The sequence below is a fragment of the Prionailurus viverrinus genome, chromosome A3 (assembly GCF_022837055.1).
Source record: "Prionailurus viverrinus isolate Anna chromosome A3, UM_Priviv_1.0, whole genome shotgun sequence".
Lineage (NCBI taxonomy): Eukaryota > Metazoa > Chordata > Mammalia > Carnivora > Felidae > Prionailurus > Prionailurus viverrinus.
The window spans coordinates 53,094,705-53,117,672 of NC_062563.1; positions in this window are offsets into that span (position 1 = coordinate 53,094,705).

Sequence of the window (22,968 nt, forward strand, 5' to 3'; positions counted from 1 at the left end):
TGCAGTTTATTTCATTTGGTTGTCTGACTACTGATACTGGGACTTCCAACAGTATGTTAAACAACAGTGGTGAGAGTGGACATCCTGATGTGTTCCTGATCTCAGGGGGAAATCTTTCAGGTTTCCTCCACTGAGGATGATATTAGCTGTGGGCTTTTCATATATGGCTTTTCACTGTTTAATATGTTTCTTCTATCCTGACTTTCTTGAGGGTTTTTATTAAGAAAGGATGCTGTAGTCTGTCAAATGTTTTTTCTGCATTTATTGACAGGATCATATGGTTCTTATCCTTTCTTTTATTAATGTGATGTGTCACACTGATTGATTTGTGAATATTGAACCAGCCCTGCAGCCCAGGAATGAATCCCACTTGATCATGGTGAATAATTCTTTTGATATGATGTTTAATTCAATTTGCTGGTATCCAGTTGAGAATTTTTGCATCCATGTTCATCAGGGATATTGACCTGTAGTTCTCCTTTTGTGTGGGGTTTCTGTGTGGTTTGGGAATCAAGGTAATGCTGGTTTCATAGAATGAGTCCAAATTTTTTTCCTTCCATTTCTATTTTTTGGAACAGCTTGAGAAGGATGGGTATGAACTCTGCTTTACATGTTGGTAGAATTCCCCTGGGAAACCATCTGGCCCAGGACTCTTATTTGTTGGGAGATTTTTGATAACTAATTCAATTTCTTCACTAGTTATGTGTCTGTTCAAATTTCCATTTCTTCTTGTTTGAGTTTGGTAGTGTGCGGGTGTCTAGGAATTTGTCTACTTTTTCCAGGTTGTCCAGTTTGTTGGCATATAATTTTTCATAGTATTCTCTGGTAATTGCTTCTGAAGCATTGGTTGTGATAAATCCATTTTCATTTGTGACTATCCATTTGGGTCCTCTCTCTTTTCTTTTTGAAAGTCTGGTTAGAGGTTTATCAATTTTGTTTATTTTTTCAAAAAACCAACTCTAAGTTTCATTGATCTGTTCTATTATTTTTTTTTTAGATTCTGTATTGTTTATTTCTGCTCTGATCTTTATTATTTCTCTTCTCCTGCTGGATTTGGGATTTCTTTGTACTGCTTCTATTCCTTAAGTTGTGCAGTTAGATTTCATATTCGGGATTTTTCCTGTTTCTTGAGATAGGGTTGGATTGCAATGTATTTTCGTCTTAGGACTGTCTTTGCTGCATCCCAAAGGGTTTGGACTGTAGTGTTTTCATTTTCATTTGTTTCCATATGTTTTTTAACTTCTTCTCTAATTGTCTGGTTGACCTATTCATTCTTTAGTAAGATGTTCTTTAACTTCTGTGTATTTGGAGGTTTTCTAGACTTTTTCCTGTGGTTGATTTCAAGTTTCATAGCATTGTGATCTGAAAGTGTGCATGGTATGATCTCAATTCTGTATTTATTGAGGGCTGTTTTGTGACCCAGTATGTGATCTATCTTGGAGAATGTTCCATGTGCACTCTAGAAGAATGTGTATTCCCCTACTTTAGGATGAAAAGTTCTAAATATATCTGTCAAGTACATCTGGTCTAGTGTATCATTCAGGCTATTGTTTCTTTAATGATTTTCTGTCTAGATGATCTGTCCTTTGTTGTAAGTGGAGTATTAAAGTCTCCTGCAATTACCACATTCTTACAAATAAGATTGCTTATGTTTGTGATTGTTTTATATATTTGGATGTTCTGAATTCCATGTGTAAACATTTATAATTTTTAGCTCTTCTTGATGGATGGACCCTGTAATTATGAAATAATGCCCTTCTTCATCTCTTGTTACAGTCTTTAGTTTAAAATCTAATTTGTCTGATATAAGTATGGCTACTCCAGCTTTCTTTTGGCTTCCAGTAGTATGATAGATGGTTCTCCATCTCCTCACTTTCAATCTGAAGGTGTCCACAGGTCTAAAATGGGTCTCTTGTAGACAGAAAATAGATGGGTCTTTTTTTTTTTATCCATTATGATACCTTATATCTTTTGATTGGAGCCTTTAGTCCATTTACATTCGGTTTTATTATTGAAAGATATGGGTTTAGAGTCATTGTGTTATCTGTAGGTTTCATGCTTGTAGTGATGTCTCTGGTCCTTTGTGGTCTTTGCAACATTCCACTCACAGAGTTCACCCTCAGGATCTCTTGTAGGGCTGGTTTAGTGGTGATGAATTCCTTCAGTTTTTGTTTGTCTGGGAAATGTTGATCTCTCCTTCTATTCTAGATGACAGGCTTGCTGGATAAAGGATTCTTGGCTGCATATTTTTCCTCTTCAGCACATTTAAAATTTCCTGCCACTCCTTTCTGGCCTGCCAAGGTTCAGCAGATAGGTCTCCTACTATCCTATGTGTCTACCCTTGTAGGTTAAGTCCTGTTTATCCCTAGGTGCTTTCAGAATTCTCTCTTTATCTTTGTATTTTGCCAGTTTCAGTACAATATGTCATGAAGAAGACTGATTCAAGTTACATCTGAAGGGAGTTCTCTGTGCCTCCTGGATTGCAATGTCTGTTTCCTTCCCCAGATTGGGGAAGTTCTTAGCTATGATTTGTTCAAGTACACCTTTGGCCCCTTTCTGTCTTCTTCTTCTGGAACTCCTATGATATGGATATTGTTCCATTTCATTGAATTCCCTTAGTTCTCTAATTCTTTCCTTGTGATCCAGAATTTTTTTATATCTCTTTTCTCAGCTTCCTCTTTTTCCATAATTTTATCTTCTACTTCACTTAATCTCCCCTCTGCCTCTTCAATCCTCGCTGTCACCACCTCTAGTTTATTTTACACCTCATTTCCATCATTTTTTAATTCATCATGACTATTTTTTAGTTCCTTTATCTCTGCAACAATAGGTTCTCTGCTGTCTTCTATGCTTTTTTCAAGTCCAGCGATTAATCTTATAACTATTATTCTAAATTCTTGCTCAGTTATATTGTTTATATCTGTTTTGAACAATTTTTAGGTGTAATTTCTTCCTGGAATTTCTTTTGAGGAGAATTCTTCTGTTTCATCATTTTGGCTAGTTTTCTGTCTCTTATGTGTTTTAAAAGCTTTTTATGTGCCCTGCACCTGTGAGCACTACTATATTAAAAAGGGGGGGCGCCTGGGTGGTGCAGTCGGTTAAGCGTCCGACTTCAGCCAGGTCACGATCTCGCGGTCTGTGAGTTCGAGCCCCGCGTCGGGCTCTGGGCTGATGGCTCAGAGCCTGGAGCCTGTTTCCGATTCTGTGTCTCCCTCTCTCTCTGCCCCTCCCCCGTTCATGCTGTCTCTCTCTGTCCCCAAAATAAATAAACGTTGAAAAAAATTAAAAAAAAAATAAAAAAAAAGGGGTCATACACTGTCCAGAGCCTGGCCCTTCAGGCAGTTTTTGGAGAGTGTTAGTTGCTCTCTGTTTTTGTGACTTTGGTTACTTTATCTCTCTACTTGTAGTGATATTTTGGGCCCTGCACCACGTGTGCTTGGATTTGTTTGTTGAAGTATCCCTGGAAAGGATAACAAACAAACAAACAAACACACAAAGAAAAAACAAAAACCAGAAACACCAGCTACACTAAACAACAGGGTGGAGGCAGTCCTGATGGAAGAGGTCTTATCCCATACAAAGAGAGAAATGACAAGAGCAGGGGAAAAGAAGATAAAATAAAAATTGACCAGAGAAAGTATATGGCTTAATCCAGAGAGAGAGAAGGGAAAATAAAGAAGGAGGTGTGGAATATGTATCAAGAGAATGGATGAAATATGTCTGCTTAAACAAACCAACAACCAGAGTAACCAGACTACAGGAGGGAAGAGATAAGAAGGAGAAAAGAAAGGAAGAATATATCTATACAATAATAAGCATTGTCAGAGAATTAAATCAGGCAATGCAACTGAGGTGGTCTGGAGGAGGGGTTGTCTGGTTCATCAGTGTCAATCCCATTCTGGTAGATTTGCAATTACCAGGCATGGAAGGGAGTAGTTTGGTGCAGGTGGGTCCGCCTCCACTGTGGGACCTCTGTCCATTCCCTGAAGCTCCACCTCGCTGGTGTTGGGGAGAAAACTGGTGACACCACAGTCGCCCTTCCATGGGCCAGGTGTCCCAAACCACTCTGTTCAAGCTGTCTTCACTGTGCCACAGGTGCCAGTGAGGCGGTTTGTCCCACTTTGCCAACTCCTGGGCCTCCCTGGCACTCAGCTTGGATTTAAACCCCAATGTCTTAAAGATTCCTGCTCTGTGCATCCGGGTTCCAGGGAAGAGCTGCTTTGCCACCACACAGTGCTAAGCACATGGTTTGTCCCACTCCGCTGACTCCCATGCCTCTCTGCTGGGACTTAAACCCCGATGACATTAAGGTTCCCACTTAGTCCACCCAGTTTCGGGGAAGTGTCACTCCTTGAGTGGATATATACCTTCTTCCCACAGCACTCTAGGGAGGGAATTTCTTTCTCCCTCTGTAGACTGCGCCTCTGAGCTAGTTACCAAGCCCAAGGCTGGCTGCCCTCCTACCCAGGTGTGCGATCCGGGAAGCTGGCCCCAGTCCAGGGAAAGCCCACAGTTAGAGATTGGATCTTTCTCCATCCTGCTCTGTGTTTTTTTTTCCCTCTTGTCTAGATATGGTGCTATGCTTCACCAGCTTCTCTTTCTCTTCCCTTTGTCTCTCCGCAGAAGGGGATCACTCCCCTCCATTATTTTTATCTCTCCAAGCTCACAATCATGCACCTGTGGCCTGTTAGGTTGTCCTGGTGGGTCCCTGGAAGTTTCTGTGTCTCTTTGCCACCTGAACTATTGGAGTTCAAAGTCCTATAGCGTCAACACTGCTTTGTTTGAGAGACAAGGGAACTTTGGATGGCCCAAACAACACAGTATTATTAACTAGAGTTACCAAGCTGTACATTGTATCTTGGTGAATGACTTATTTTATATCTGGAAGTCTGTGCCTTTTCAAAACCTTCACCTATTCCACTTGTCCCCCTCCCCTCAGACTCTGGCAATCACCAGTCTTTTCTTTGTATCAATGAGCTTGATTTTTTCCTTATTGTTTTAGAGTCCATATATGTGAGAAGCCATTCTATCAGGAATGAGATAAAATCTCATTGTGATTTTTTTTTAAGTTTATTTATTTATTTTGAGAGAGAAAAAGAGTGTGTGGGCAGGGGAGGGGCAGAGAGAGAGGGAGAGAGAAAGAATCCCAAGCAGGCTCTGTGCTGTCAGTGCAGAGCCCAACACGAAGATGGATCCCATGAACTGTGAGATCATGACCTCAGCTGAAATCAAGTCAGACACTTAACCAACTGAGGCACCCATAAGCCCCTCATTGTGATTTTTATTTGCTTTTCAGTGGTGATTAGGGGTGTTGCACATCTTATAATGTAATTCTTGGTCATCTGCCATCTTTAGAAAAATGTCTATTCAGATCCTGTAGCCATTTTTAAATCACATTGGGTTTTTTGTTTTTGTCTTGCTATTGAGTTGTAGGAAATCTTTGTGTACTTTGGATATTAACCTCAAATATTTTGTCCCATTTAGTAAGTTGTCTTTTCATTTTGTTCATGGTTTCCATTCTAATGCAGAAGCTTTTTTAGTTTGATTTAGATCCATTTGTTAATTTTGTTTTTGTTCCTTTTGATTTTGGTGTCATATCCCAAAAATCATTACTAAGATCAATACTGAGGAGGTAAACCCCTATGATTTCTTCTAGCAGTTTTGTGGTTTCAGGTATTTATGTTCAAGTTTCAATATATTTTGAGGTTTTTTTTTTTAATTTTTCAATGTTTATTTATTTTTGAGAGAGAGAGAAAGAGAGAGAAGGGGAGGGGCAGAGAGAGAGGGAGACACAGAATCTGAAGCAGGCTCCAGGCTTTGAGCTGTCAGCACAGAGCCTAACATGGGGCTTGAACTAACAAACCACAAGATTATGACTTGAGTCAAAGCAGAAGTTTAACCAATTGAGCCACACAGGCGTCCCCTATTTTGAGTTAGTTTTTGTGTGTGATATAAGAGTGATCAAGTTTCATTTTTTTTCCATGTAACTGCTAGTTTTCCCAGCACCATTTATTGAAAAGACTGTCTTTTCCAATTGTATATTCTGGGCTGTTTTGTCAAATATAATTGGCCATATTTGTATGGGCTTGTTTCTGGACTCTCTATTCTATTGATATATGTGTCTGTCTATCATCTATCTATCTATCTATCTATCATATATCTACCTATTATTATTATTATTATCTATCATCTATCTATCATCTACCTATCTAGAGAAGGGGAGAGAGAATGCATGAGCACGAGCAGGGAAAGGGCAGAGAAAGAGAGAGAAAGAGAGAATCCCAGGCAGGCTCCACAGTGTCAGTGCAGAGCCTGATGCATGGATGGATCCCACAAACTGAGATCATGACTTGAGCTGAAATAAAGAGTTGAACACTTAACCAACTGAACCACCCAGGTGCCCCAATACCACACAATTTTGATTACTATAGATCTGTGATATAGTTTGAAATAAGACAATGTGATGTCTCCAGCTTTGTTTTTCTTTCTCAAGATGGCCTTAGCTATTTAGGAACTTCTGCGGTTCTATACAAATTTTAGGATTTTTTTGTTCTGTTTCTGAGAAAAATGCCATTGGGACTTTGATAGAGATAGCACTGAATCTGTAGATTGCTTTGATTAGTATGTACATTTAAACAATATAAATTCTTCCAATCCATGAGCATGGAATATTTTTTCATTTATTTGTGTCTTCCTCAATTTCTTTCATCAGTGTCTTATAGTTTTAAATGTACGGGTGTTTCACCCCCTTGATTAAATTTATTGCTAGGTATTTTGTTTGTTTTTTTTTTGATGCAATTGTAAATGAGATTGATGTATATTTCCTCTCTCTGATAGAGCATTATTAGTGTATATAAATGTAACAGAATTTTGTAGGCTGATTTTGTATCTTACAACTCTACTGAATTCATTTATTAGTTCTAACAGTTTTTTGATGGAGTCTTTAGGGGTTTGTATATATGATATTATGTCATTCTGCAAATGGTGACATTTTAATCATTCTTTTCTGATTTGGATGCATTTTATTTATTTTTTTCTTGCCTAATGTCTCTGGTTAAGACTTCCAATACTCTGTTGAATAAAAGTGGTGAGAGTGGGCATCCTTTTATTGTTTTGATCTTTGAGAAAAAGTTTCAGCTTCAGGTGTGGGCTTGTCATATATGGTCTTTATTATTTTGGGATGTATTCCCTCTACACTTAGTTGCAAGTTTTATCATGAATTTTGTCAAATGCTTTTTCTGTATCAATTGTGGTGATCATATTACTATTATCCTCCATTTTGTTATGGTGTTTCCTTATAATTTATTTGCAAATATTGAACCATCCTTGTATCTCAATCACAACTGATAATGGTATGTGATTATTTAAATGTATTATTGAATTAATTTTTCTTATATTTTGTTGAGGATTTTGGCATTTATGTAAATCAGGCATATTGATCTGTAACTTTCTTTTCTTGACACATCCTTGTCTACTTTTGGTATCCAGGGTAATGCTGGCCTCATAAAACGTGTTTGGAAGTGTTTACACCTCTTTTATTTTTGCAAGAGTTTGAGTAGGATTGGTATGAATTATTTTTTGAATGATTAGTAGAACTCACTAGTGAAGCCATCTGGTCCTGTGCTTTTGTTTGTTTGAAGGTTTTTGACTGCTGATTTAATCACCTTACATGTAATTGGTCTGTTCAAATTTCTATTCATGATTAAGTCATGGTAGGTTTTATGATTCTATTATTTTATCCATTTATTTTAGATTGTTGAATTTGTGGGTATATAATTGTTTATAGTTGTCTCTTGCGATCTGCATTTCTGTGCTTTCAGTTTTGAAATCCCCTCTTTCATTTCTTATTTTTTATATTTAAATCCTTTATCTTTTTTTTTTTCTTGCTGAGTCAAAAAAAACTTTGTCAATTTTGTTTATATTATCAAAAAAAGCTGAAAAACATTAAAAAACCCAACTCTTAGTTTCATTGATCTTTTCTATTGTCTTTTTAGTCTCTATTTCACTTATTTCCACTCTTTTCTTCCACTAACTTTGGGTTTTATTTTTCTTTCTGTAGTTCCTTGAGGTATAAGGTTAGGTTACTTATTTGAGATTTCTCTTGTTTCTTGAGGTAGGCATTTACCATTATGAACTTCTATATTAGAACTGCTTTTGCTGGGGTGCCTGGGTGGCTCAGTCAGGTAAGTGTCCAACTCTTGATTTCAGCTCTGGTCATGATCTTATGGTTGTGAGATGAAGCCTCACATTGGGCTCTGCTCTTGATGTAGACCCTGCTTAAAATTCTCTCTCCCTCTTCCTCTGCCTGCCGCCCCCTCAGAGAAAACCAGAACTGCTTTTGTTGCATCCCAGACATTTAGTATGCTGTGCTTCCATTTTCATTTGTCTCAAACTACTTTTTGAATTTCTCTTTTGATTTCATCTTTGATCCACTGGTTGTTTAGTAGTATACTGTTTAATCACATACTTAGGTATTTTTCAGCTTTTCTTCTTGTCACTGATTGCCAGTGTCATGTCATTGTGGTCAGAAAAGATACTTCATATGATTTCAATCTTCTTAAATTTGCTAAGACATTTTAAGTGAACTAACATATGATCTATCCTGGAACATGTTCCTTCTGCCTTGAGAAGATTATGTACAGACACACCTAGGAGATATTAAGGGTTTGGTTCTAGACCACCACAATAAAGTGAATATTGCAATAAAGCAAGTCAAGTGAATTTTTTGATTTCCAGTGCATGTAAAATTACTACTATACTGTGGTCTATTAAGTGTGCAGCAGCATTATGTTTAAAAAAAAACAATGTATGTACTTTAATTAAAAAAAACATTATTGCTAAAGAATGCTCACCATTATCTGAACTTTCAACAAGTTGTAATCACTGATCACAGATCATCATAACAAATATAATAATGATGAAAATGTTTGAAACATTGTGAGAATTGCCAAAATGAGACACATAGAAATGAAGTCAGAAAATGCTGTTGCAAAAACAGTGCTGATGAATTTGCTCAATGCAGGGTTGCCAAAAACCTTCATTTTTCAGATTTCACAGTATCTGTGAAGTACAATAAAACAAGGTATGCCTGTATTCTTTCATGGGATGGGATGTTTTGTTAGGTTCTGTTAGTTAGGCTCTATTCGGTCTGTTAGTTTCCTTTGGAGTATATTACACATCAAATCCATTGTTTCCTTTTTGGTTTTCTATCTGGATGACCTATCTATTGTTCAAGGTTGGGTATTGAAATTGCCTACTACTGGGGTGCCTGGATGGCTCAGTCAGTTAAGCATCTGACTTCAGCTCAGGTCATGATCTCACAGTCCATGTGTTCAAGCCCTGCGTTGGGCTCTGTCCTGACAGCTTAGAGCCTGTAGCCTGCTTCAGATTCTGTGTCTCCTTCTCTCTGACCCTCCCCCGTTCATGCTCTGTTTCACTCTGTCTCTCTCTGTCTGTCTCAAAAATAAATAAACATTAAAAAAATTTTTAAAAATTTTGAAATTGCCTACTATTGTATTATCATTTATTACTCTCTTCAGGTCTATTAGTATTCACTTAATATATTTAGATGCTCTTATTTTGGAGATATATGTGTGTGTGTGTGTGTGTGTGTGTATAGTTCTTGATGAATTGACCACTTTATCGTTATCTAATGACTTTCTTTGTCTCTTCTTACAGTTTTTGACTTAATGTATATTTCTTCTCTTATAAATGTGGTTCCCCTGGCTTTCTTTTGGTTTCCATCTTTTTCCATCCTTTTTCTTTGAGCCTACGTATATTCTTGAAGCTGAAGTGAGTCTTTTGTGGACAACATATAGTTAAGTCTTGTGGGTGTTTTTTTTTTTTTATCCATTTTACCACTCTGTGTTAGAAAATTCTGATTAAGGAATTAATCCACTCACACTTGATGTAATTACTGATAGGTAAAGACTTACTGTTACTATTTTGTTAATTTTTTTCCCTGTCTTATAGTTTCTTTGTTCTTTTTTTATCTGTATAGCTGTCTTCCTGTATGAATTTTTGATTTTCTGTAGTCATATACTTTGATTACCTTCTCTTTATCTTGTACATATTTACTATGGGTTTTTGTTTTGTGGTTACCCTGAGGCTTACTTGGCACACCTTACTAATATAACAGTGTATTTAAGCTAACAACTTAAATTTGGTTGCATAAAAAACTCTTCACTCTTATTGTCCTGTCCCCATTTTATGTTTTGGATGTAACATTTTGCATCTCTTTATATTGTGTACTGTTTAACAAGTTATTGCATAGCTATTTTTGTCTTTTAAGTTTTATTTATTTATATATTCATTTATAAAAATTTATTTTAGAGAGGGAGAGAGAGCATGAGTTCAGGAGAGGGGTAGGGGGAGAGAGAGAGAGAATCCTAAGCAGGCTACATGTTCAGTGCACAGCCTGATGCAAGGTTTTATTCCATGACCCTGGGGTCATGTCCTGAGCTGAAATCAAGAGTCTGCTATTCAAATGACTGAACTGCTCCTCCAATTCAATGCTATTTTTAATGCTTTTATATTTTAACTTTTATATCAGAGTTAAGTGGTTAATTCTCTTCCATACTACAGTATTAAGGTGTTCTAAATCCGAGTATATGCTATGCTTTAACAGAGTGCTGTATATTTTCGTTTTCATGTTATTAATTAGCTTCCTGTTCTTTCACCTTGAAGAGCTCATTTCTTGTAATATAGGTCCAGTGTTGATGAACTACCTCAGCGTTTGTTTGTTTGGTTAAGTATCTTGCCTTCATTTCTGACGGACAACTTTGCTGGATAAAATATTCTTGATTAGTAGTTTATTCTTTAAACTCATTGTATGTATCATCCAACTTTTCTGCTTAAAAATCTGTTTATAACCTTCTATGACTTTCTTATAGGAGAGAATATGTTTTTCTTTTGTTATTTTATAAAGTTTATTTTTGGTCTTTGATTTTAGATAGTTTTATTATAATACTTGTTGTCAAAAATCATTTTGTATTGAAATTATGGGGTGATCTATTAGCTTACTAAACTTTGATGTCCAAAACTCTCTCTAGGTTTTGAAAGCTTTCAGCTATTATTTCTTTATGTAAACTTTCTCTTTATTACTTTCTTCTCCTCTTAGGACTCTAGTGTAAATCCTTTCTCTTATTTCTCTTGTTTATCCTCCTATAAGTGCCACAGGCTTTCTTCATTCTTTTTCATCCTTTTTTTTTCTGTTTGCTTCTCTGACTGGACAGCTGCAAATGATCTATCTTTGAGTTCACCAATTCTTTCTTCTGCTTGGTGCTGTGGGTTGTTGACGCTCTATTACATTCTTCATTTTAGTCATTGTATTCTTCAGATCCAAAATTGTGTGTGGTTCTTTTTTATATTTTCTATATTTTTGTTGAACTTATCACTTTGTTGTATTGTTTTCCTGATTTTGTTAAATCTTTATCTATGTTCCCTTGTAGCTCTCTGAGCATCTTCAGAATTATTATTATTATTATTATTAATGTTTATTTATTTCTTTTGAGAGAGAGAGCACAGTGGGGGAGGATCTCACAACTGTGAGATCATGACCTGAGCCAAAATCAACATTTGGATGCTTAACCAACTGAGCCACCCAGGCGCCCACAGAAGAATTATTTTTAATTCTTTTCCAGGCAATTCATGTATCTCCATCTCTTTGGGGTCCATAAGTAGAAGTTTAAAGTGTTCCTTTGTTGATATCATGTTTCCCTGATTCTTCATGATCCCCATAACCTTTTTCAGGTGTCTGCACATTTGAAGAAGTCATTACTTCTTCCAGACCTCATGATCTGACTTCTGTAAATAAAGTTCTTCACCTGTAGGTGTAATAATCCTGCAATGTACTGTGACACTGGGTCTAGTTGTGCAGGGCCATGTGTGGTTCTAAGTCTGGGGTGGAATGATGTCTCCTTGGTCCAAGCCTCTGGAATCCACACTATCAACAACTGAATGGTTCTCATGAACATGGCAAGAGTCTGCAGTGGCTGTAAAGCCTATAGGGATCTTTAGTGTCACCTCCAGTCCAGTGGCTAGGAACAATGGCAGACAGCATTGTTGACTAGAGGTGGTGTTCTGTACATACTTAGTTGAGGGGGCCAGCTGGAGATACCTGTGCAGTAGTAGTGGTTAATGGCAAACACAGTAGTGGGGGCCACAGCCATCAGCAAGAGTCTGGGTCAAGTGTGGGTGTGCTGGAAGCTGTGGGAACCCTGTATGTCAGCATGTACTCCTTGGACTTCAGAGTCTCCTCATGGGTGCATGTATGACAGTGGAAGGTGATGAAGGGAGCTGGGCCACTGGCATGAAGGTGCATAGCTGGAGGGGCTTGCTACAGGCAGACCCAGTGGTGCAGGCCCGTGAAAGGAGCTAGGGATGGAGCCAAGCTTACAAGCAACTGTGTGGGCTAGTTGCCAAAGAGTCAGTGGTGCAGGATGGTGACTGGAGATAGGACCAGATATGGGCCACAACCATCTGTTAGAACCTAGGTTTTGGGGTTCACTTCTGTGTCTGTAAGACCTTTCCATGGACACATACATGATGGTAGAGGCTAGTGATTTGTAAATGCACAGCTGGAGGGGTTAGTATTAAGCATATACTTTGAGATGGGGGGTCACATGCAGAGGTCAAGGCTGGTGTCTTGTAGCTGCAGAGGCCTCAGTTGGTGCAGCTCTTGGACTCTGGCATGGTGGGAGTAGAAGGGAGTAGGGAGGGACTCAGGCAGCTGGAGTCTGTGAATACAAATACCCATGGGGTGAACACCTGGCAAAAAGGCTGCTTTCCTGGTCATAGGTTTCTTCAGAGATGAAAGCTGCTGGGGTCCTTGGCAGAGCAGGTTGCAGGGAACCTCGGTCATTCAGCATGGTTGGTACCAGTGTCCTCTGCTTTTATTCCTTGATCCAGGCTGTCTCTATTCATCTTAGCTTTACAACTATCTGAGTGAGGTGAATTTGAAGTGAGTCCTTCATGTGGTACCCTAAAACCTAGGCAGGCTGTTTCCTCACCTTGGTCTGTCTTTCATATTGAGGGGTCTTCTTTCTAGCTGAGGAATTCCCATGTGGTGCTCAGCAGTGCTGGTCTGGGGGATGGGATGATGCAAGCAAAATGAAATTGTTCTTCTTTACCTTTTTGTGCACTTATTCTCAGGGTTTCCCACTGTGTTCCTGAAGTTTCTTAAGTGGACTCCTGAGATCTCCCAAGGATGTTTTTGTTCATAGATAGCTGCCCGATTGTTGATCTTTGTGGGGAGATGGAGGCTGGGGTCTCCTACTTGGCCACCTGGGTGATGTCCTGGAGTCTTTTTGTAATATGGTTTATTAAATGAAATCAGAATGTGGTTTCTAAAAATATGAATCATCTGCTTCCTAATAAATACAGTTAAAAGTTTTATCATTGCTTGATCTTTGATTTCTACTAGTACCTAATAAAATTGTTGCCTTATCTCATAAAATTGAATAAATGATTCTATTTCCACCTCAGAAATACTCTTCAGAACCTCAGGGCCTTCTTGTTGGCTAACCAACAATAATATGTGTGTACTAGGTAATGCCTGGAATTATACTTCTGACCTGTGGATTTACTAATATTCTCAGAGGAAAGAGATCTGAGTTCCATAATTCTCTAAGTATATGTAAGTTTTATTTGTGTAACCAATGGATTAATATGGACAGAATAATATTTTTAGGGTATTGGATTGGTTTCTGTTCACATACTATAATAAAAACCAGAAAGGGGGAAAAACCAGAATGGAATATGTGTACAATTTTGTTTCTTTGGTACCCCTAATTAGCTGAAATTTTCCTAGTAAGGGAACTACAAAGGGCAAAGGCAGGGAATCCTATTGTTTGCTTCCTCTCTATTCAATTCAATTTTTGACATATTTATAATGATCATAAATTAGGACACTTTCCCTGAATTATCTGAAGTCCTTTGTAAGATATGTCTGAAACCAACAACCATTATCTATAAGCAAGAGGCCAGACAAGATAAATAACTTCTAGATAAAGAATGGATCATTTCATGCTCTCATGGAAGCTATTCCTTCAGCAAAGAGGGAGAGATTAATCCACAGAATATGATATCTTATAACCATGTGCATTATGACAGTGGCCTTTGATAGGCAGATTTTCCCTGTAAAATTAAAAGCATTCTCATTTTTTTCTGTTGTTTTATTTTATTAAGCTCTAGGTTTTGTGGACACCTAAATATTGTTTTAGAAACCACGAAGAAGTTGTGCTCTTAAAATATTAGCAGAGTTGACATGCTCAAATATTGAAAAAATACATTTTTATAAAAATGGAAGTGTGCATAGCTCCTACTTTCTCATGCTTTGAAAAGGACTGCCTTTGTTCTGCTAGTCAAAGTACAGAGTAAAGATATAGGGCTGAGGAGGACAAAAATGGGTAAATCTCTTCCTCCAGGAGGAAGAAAAAGCAAGAGAGGGTCGCAAAGAAATCCTGGCCAGAAGTTTTGGGAGAGAAAGACAGAGAAGGAAGACAGGGCAAGGCCAGACATGGTGGAATTTTGGATTTATGTGGAGAACTTATGACTGTTTGTGGACTGGTAGAAATTTCCTTTTGTTGCCTCTTCAAGATGGCAAATTATATTACAGTATGTTAGACTAGAATTTGTATTTCTTCTGAATGGAACATACGACAGATTTCTTCTGAATTGCCATCTTACAGTCTATCATCTCTCTACTACCTTAGCTACATTTTTTCCACATGAGGACAAAAGGTGACAGAAGTTCACATATTAATCAGATTATTTGCTACTACCCATATGACATTATCTTTGATGTTTGAGTGGCAAGAGTGGGACTCTTATGTTACATGTTATATTTTTTCAATCAAAATTGTGGGAAAAGGTTAATTTGCACTTTGTCATATAGATAAAATTTTGTTTTAAGTTCTAGGGAAATGCAGATTTTGCTCAATAAAATGAATACATGTTGAATATGGGGAACTTTCTAGTATTTGAGTAAGCTGACTCAGAAATAGGTGACTATCCTTCACCAGTATGTTCCAACATGGATTAAAGGACCACCTGGAAGGAGGGAGTAGGCAAACATTACTTTAGGGGTCCAGAACTTTAACCAACTCTTTCAAGATTCCAGTGGATCTCTTTTCCTGGAAAAACTTGAAAAAGGAAAGAAAATTATACCAACTATAACCTCTACCAGTGTATCTGCTTTCAGGGCCATGACCAGGACGCATGGTCTCCTTTCTTTGCTAGCCATCTTTTTTTTTTTTAAATTTTTTTTTTCAACGTTTATTTATTTTTGGGACAGAGACAGAGCATGAACGGGGGAGGGGCAGAGAGAGAGGGAGACACAGAATTGGAAACAGGCTCCAGGCTCTGAGCCATCAGCCCAGAGCCTGACGCGGGGCTCGAACTCCCGGACCGCAAGATCGTGACCTGGCTGAAGTCGGACGCCTAACCAACTGCGCCACCCAGGCGCCCCATGCTAGCCATCTTAAATTCCCTTTACCCTCACTAACAAGTCTGAGGTTTTGATGACAAACTTGGTGACTCATGCAAGCCTCATCCCTGACAGATATAAGGGTGGGCCACCTTGCCCCTTTTCAAGTATATTTGCTGAAATTTTCCCTTTATCCTCACAAGTAAGAAATGGAATAACAAAGGCACAAAGTAATCTCTTGAATGCTAAATGCATGCCTCCCTACTCTCAGGGGACAACAGTTCTAGCTCCCTTTGATGATCAGGGTCAATATCCCCATTAAGATGGTGACTTTTCTTCTTGCCTGATAGAGCCTCAGTTAATGAGCTTGAAGTGCCCAGGAGATAGGGGTAGCTTTTAATACAATGGGATTCTTGCTGATTTCATTGGCAGAAGTGTTTCCCCTTTGGAGTCAGGATTTTCAACTATGCAGAGCTCACAGTCACAGGGATAGGTAGCACAAATTCCCCATTGGGTCAGTAGGGGTGTTGGTTAGTAGGCTCAGTTATGCTTCCCCCTTCCTTGGTTCCCATTTATTTTTCCTACTGGGCACACAGTACCAGATAAAGGTCATTCCAAGGTATATACTGCATTCTAGAAAATGGCACTCTATTATCATAAAGTCTTTCCTCTGAAGCAGTGTTTCACCTGTACCTTCACCAGGTTGTTACACTCTGATAGGCAGGAAACTTCGGGGTAATATGTTGCAAAATATGACCAAAGAATCCCATGGATATAGGCCTACTTTGCACTCTTCCTTTGCTATACGTAGGTCCCTTGGTTTGATGTGAAGTTATGAGGAATCCAGTATTGGAGAAGCGATACTCTATAAACTCTTAGATGGGAGCACTGTCAAGAAAGTCAGCCAATATCCAGAAAAAAAAACTGTATATATACATATGTATATATATATACATATGTATATATGTATACATATATTATACATATACACACATACATATACATATATATATATATATATATCCTATCCTTTTCATAATTAACTGCTTACTCTTCCAGAGCAGAAGAAACCCAGTAAAATCAACTTGCCACCACATGGCCCGTTGGTTTTGCTAAAAAATGATGCCATATCAGGACTCAGTGTTGGTCTCTGTAGACTAGACACTTGGGTAGCAGTATCTAGATCAACTTGGTAAAAAGGAGCCTGTGTTGCCAGTACCATCTATAACTTCTATCCCTGCCACCATGGCCACTTCACTCATGTGGTCATCTTGTCAGCACTTGAGTGTTCAGTGACAAGGGCTGGTGGTGTCTTGTATGCTAAGTCATTGGTGCTTCTTCCAGATGAGAAATTTTTTGATGGGAACACTTGCCTGAGGTACGGGATTTAACATCCTGGCAAGGACCACTGGAGATAGTATAAACTCACTCCTGGCATGGTTCCCAGAAACATAAAAATGTTTTGGCCTAGCTCAGTGAAGTTGAAATACCAGAATTACCATATTAGATAGTAGAGGAAAGGATTAAAACATTCTGGGAAGTGTGCTTTACTGGAGTGGAATACACAGTAGTGATGGAAATTCAGTGCTGTTTTCTTTTGTAGGCCAAGGCCAATGGTAGCAGGGGCTCATTGATAGCGGTCAGAGTGACAGGAGATAGGACCTCAAAACAGTAGAGTCAAAATGGAGGTACTCAATCATAGTAAGTCAGGAGATATAATTATTTTAATAGGGAACAAGATTGGGTTAAGGGGGCATGACACATAGAAAGGTATGACGATGGTGTATGGCACACAGTGTTCCTGAGCAGTGAACACTACAGATGAGAGATGAAAACAAATGATTTTTCTTTGCTTAGAGAGGTGAAGAACCCAGTTGTCCCTCTTACCTTGTAGTCTCCTTGGAAGGATAATGGGCATCTAATTCCAAACCTTTTGGTATTTAAATAAAATCTCCAAAATTCAGAAAAACTCGAAATTTGGCTTTTATGATCTAGCTCTTCCAGGATCTGAGCTTTGTTTCTCCTGAAATGTAAATATATAGCAAGAAAACACTCCAGTCTTCCCAACATCTTTGGGTGTAATCCAGGGCCTTACTGTGGGCAACAGTCATTTAATATAGAAGTTTTCTTATACTTTGGGTCTTATCAATTAACAGAAAAAATGGCCTCAGAGATAATTCTCATGGTATTTAGAGTCACAGAAAGCTTGGGCGCTCACAGGAATACTAAGATATCCAGAGATCTCTTGGAATCCCATTGTTCTATTCAATTGTGTCAGATGTAGACTCATGTAGTTGTTAAATTCCAAGTTAGAGTTATACTCTAAAGATCATCATTTACAAAAAATTACTTGGCACCATGAAGGGTCAATTAGCTCATTCAAGATTAAACCAAGAATGAAGGGTACCATCTCCTAACTCCTTGGTTCAACTGGGATGAAGGTAAGAAAGTAGAATTTCTAATAGGTCATCAACATGAATGTTGAAAACTTGTTTTACTTTAGCTTATGTTGTTTAAAATTCTCTAAAGTTTTTCTTAAATTAGAAGGTAAAGTGAACTAAAATTAATTTTAACTTTTTCCTTTTAGCCATCTTTCTAAAAACAGTGATCTCAGAATTATTTTGAAAATAATAGATGTAAAAACAGAAGACTGAATCAAATATTCATAAGGCCATTGTCAGATAGATGGGTTTATTTTATGTTATGTTTTAAAATCTCTAGTAGCAAGTGGTTTACTGGAGCTTTATAGTTCTCTCCAAAAAGTGAAATGTAGGAAATACTAAACTTAGTGTTATTTAATAGAAATTTTATTCTAAAAACTGAAATAAAATGAAAAGTAAGTTGTTATGAAATGGAAGCCAATGTGGGTTAGATTTTTTTCTGAAGGATAAATGTTGATTCAACCTTAAGTAACAGAAAATAAATCATGCAGCATCCATTGTATCTATTCACGCTCTGTGAACACAGACAAATGTGGTCTGGGCTGCAATTGCTTTGCATGGATTCATCCCAGATTGTTCCTTGCACTTAAGTCATAGCTCACACTTTATGCCCGTGGCCATCTGTTCTTGGGACATTTTAACCTATATAGAGTAATATGGTTTGCAATACTTTCTGGATTCTGATGCTTTTAAACTTCATGTTAATTTCTATTGGTATCCGCCAGCGTATTTCCATTCCTGCCCAAGGATTAACATTTATGAGCTTCGAAGGCCAGCTTTGAGTAGTTTTTTTAAAAAAACACAATTTGCTTTTTCAATCTCCTTTCATTTTTCTTATCTTAAAAAATGATTGAGTTATGTGATGCTTTTAAATGGAATGATCAGAAATATACAAAATAACTAAATTAAAGAAATTTTTTATTGACTTTTCCAAGCCTACAAACTTCCTATAGACTTTCCATTCCTTACTCTGAGCACAAAGGACTCTTGGTAGGTGGTATTGCCTGAAAATTCCCACATGAATAATGAGATAAACTTCCCATAGATTTAGTCACTCCTTGTTAACTTTGTATTCATCCATGGACCATAATTTAAGTGCATGCAGAACAGCACTAAAATTCTGTTACATTAGGTCCTTGAAAAGCCACATAAAGCAAATATAACCTATAGCTCAATATATTTCAAAACATGACTCTTCTTTCTTCATCCCTAATTTAGAATCCAGGTTTAAAACTAGTTGAATATGACAAGATTCATAGGCAAAATAATTTCCCAAATAGCTAGATAGGTTTTGTCCAATTTTCTCAGTTGGAGTGCTATGTTTATATTTCCATATTTTTACATTGTTTGTGTTCTATCTAACCCCCTAACCATTTAGGTATCATATAACTTCAGCCTAATAACAGATAAATGCAATCTTCATTTGGGAATCAGGCTGCAGAGGTTAAGTGGCTTGGTCATACCATTGAGATCCTCAGTCTAAGGCAAAGTAGCTAGTGGGAGCTATATGTGTCTTACTTTGCCTTTCCACTCTTACCTACTGTCTTCCAGGTTATGCCACAATAAGGCCAAAAGCCATGGAGTCTGAGCCATTCTAGTGCTATGGCTCACTCACTCCAGCTGAATTTTGTAGCAACACCAGGGGGGTTTTCACTTATTCCTCTCATTAGTATCCACTACTCTTATTAGGCTTTGGGTCCTACCTGGTTTATGTTTTTAACTGCTTCTAGTTCAAAATTAATAAACCAACACAGCATTTTAGCTTCAAAGTACATAGGGCGGTACTTATTTTAAATATATAACCATAGCTTTTCAACCAAAAATAAAAACAAATTTACCATATGCTTTTTGATTATAGAGAATTTAAATAATAGGAGGGATGCCTGGGTGGCTCAGTCGATTAAGCATCTGACTCTTGGTTTCAGCTCAGGTCATGATCCCACGGTTCACGAGTTTGAGCCCCACATCTGCACTCAGTGCAGAGCCTGCTTGGGATCTCTCTCTCCCTCTCTCTGCCCATCCCCTGCATGTTCTGTCTCTCACTGTCTCTCAAAATAAATAAATAAACTTTCCAAAGTATTAAATAATAAATAGGAGATGGATATTTTTACCATTTGGGGGTTCTTCTTTGGGTCACTATACAAAAAAATGAAGAAGCAATAATTTGTCCTTATCTTTGTCTTACAAAGAGCTTTATAGCTCTTTGGATCTCTTGGAATATCTGCCTTAAGAGAATGCTCATGATCAAATTAAACTCTCTTAATACAGGAGTAAAATGAAGAAAGCATACATAGGCTCCAATATGCATTGTCTTTTCTAGCTCCTAATTTTCTGTAGTATAGATTTGTGATAAAGCAAAACACAGACTCTCCAGTAGTGGGTCCATGATAGCAGACAAATTGGTATATTTCCTCCTATAACTATTTATTCTTTTCCTTCATTCATCCTTAAGCTCATCCTAGACCTCTTCTCTCTATATACCCAGAGGCACACATGCTTATGATTTAGGCTTAAGGGGCCAAGGTTCTTCTGAGGGTATATATAGTTACACGTTTAAAGACACTTTGATAGAGTTAGGTGAGAGATATTAAAGTATAGAGAATAATGAGAACCAGTTCTTAGTGATTGGTTGTGTATCCCAGGTCAATAATTATCAAACAGCTATTTGATTTTTAAGATGCAGATTTCTTGGTATTAGTGGAAGAGATATTCTGTCTACTGATTTCTTTGATTCAAAGAAAGTACTGTGTACGGTGGCAGAACTTCTTTTCCAGGAAAAATAATTCACATTGTTTTGAGACATGATATTCATATATTGCCCTAAGATTTATACAAGGTGCAACATTTCCATTTCATATTTATACAGGTTCCAGCAATGAGATGGTTTATTTCAATTCCATTGCATAGTTGCCTGGAAGCACCACTTATATTTGTTTTAAGAGAGGGCCCCAAAAAGCCAAGCCTAGACAATGATCTCCTGAATCTCACCAGGACAATTTAATACAATATCATTACATTGAAAACATTTACATGTATAGCTGAAAATCTACTTAATTTAAACATAGTTTATATAGTATTGTGACAGACAAAAATATATATTTAGAACCATTATACATATCTGTCTGCTCAGGAGCAAACTTATAATAAATTATACATTATGCCAGGGTAAATTTTCTTGAAGACTAAAAAGAAAATGTTACACTTTATATTTAAAGTACAATGTTAATTCATTATTTCTAAATTAAAAAACCTAATAGCCATTCCACTAAATTCACTTATTTCTGGCTTACATTCATTTTACATTCACATAAAATTCATTACTATTAACTGTAGCAGTGATGTTGAATTTTGACACTGAGAGTTTGAAGGCTTATTGACATGTCAGTCCAAGCTTGATGTTTTAGAAAATATGTGTGAAAAAAACACATTAAAATCATCCAAGAAACATGTTACAATTATTGTATAAGTATGAAAATAAAATATATGCTTTATTCTAATGCTTTATCCACAGGTATTGCCTCCAGAGGTTAATATATAGCCAGTGTCTAAAATGTTCCTGTCGTTTTATTTTCATGGAGGATGGATTTTTGAAAATTAAGTCCACTGAGCAAAGCTGGAAGTATACAAAGCCTCCAGCACTGCCCATGATGTCAACACAGAGCGAGGGATGAGCATAAGGTATTGTCTTCTGCATGTCACAACTTTGTTTCTTCCTTGGAAATGGAGAAATATGCATGCAAATGAGCCTAAGTAAACATCCTGTGATTGCTGTTTCATTCTTTTTGATCAACATTTTTTTTGTCCTTTTAAAAAATCATCTTGTTAATATTTAGCACATTTGTAAGTGTATTTTATACTAAATTAGATTTTTATAAATCTAGTTTGAGAGTAGGTATGAAATAATGTGTCAAATAAAAATAGAACATTGTCAGGGTGCCTGGGTGGCTCAGTCAGTTAAGCTTGATCTCATGGTTCGTTAGTTCTAGCCCCTAGTCGGGCTCTGTGCTGACAGCTCAGAGCCTGGAGCCTGCTTCAGATTCTGTGTCTCTCTCTGCCCCTTCCCCACTCACACTCTGTGTCTCTGCCTCTTTCTCTCAAAAATAAGTAAACACTAAAAAATTTTTAAAAAAGAACATTTTTTTATTGGCTTATATCATTTTAAGTTGCCTAGTTTTTAATGTTTTAGATGAGTTAAACTTTTTTCCCTTTTTATCTTTCTACTATTACAAAATAAATGGAGTGGAAGAAATTTTCACTGTTAATATTTATTCTTTTTCACTGGATTTAAATATGGTTATTGCACATATTGAGCATATTTGGACAACTGTTGCCCAACAAAATTATGAACTATAACATCTTCAAAGAGACTCTACATGCCCGCTTACTCTATTACAATATGGGTGATGTCTTCTATGGAAGCTGATCCATAAATAAGTTGTACAAAAACTTAGGGTGATGGAATGCATAAAAATAATTATTCAGGCAGTGTGCTGGAGAGCATGGTACATTGGAAAGACTAGATGCATCAGGAACTGTAGTCCCCAACAATTAATCACTTTTCCATGCCAAATGTTTCCATCATTGCACTTTGTCCTTAGTGAGATTCATGCCCAGTTCTCTCCATCCATGTCTGAGAACCTTGGGATTCCCACACTGCTTCCAAAAATGTGCTCCTTCCAAGTGCTCTATTGGGTAATAGGCATGGAGTAGATTCTGAGCAAATAGATGAGTAAAAAGAATTCTCTTTTTATTTAAGTATAGATGATGTTTTTATTTATGAGAGAGAGAGTGTGTGTGACCTGGGGAGGGGCAGAGGGAGATGGAGATAGAGATAGAGATAGAGACAGAGACAGAGACAGAGAGACAGAGAGAGGGAGAATCTTAAGCAAGCAGGCTTCATGTCCAATGTGGATCTCCATGTAGGGCTTGATCTCACAACTGTGAGATCATGACTTGAGCTGAAATCAAGAATTGGACATTTAACCGACTGAGTCACCCAGATGCCCCAAAGTATAGATGATGTTCTATAAACATTCTGAATGCGACATCATATTCTCCATCAAGTTTTGATAAAGCATTAAAATATGGGATATTACAACA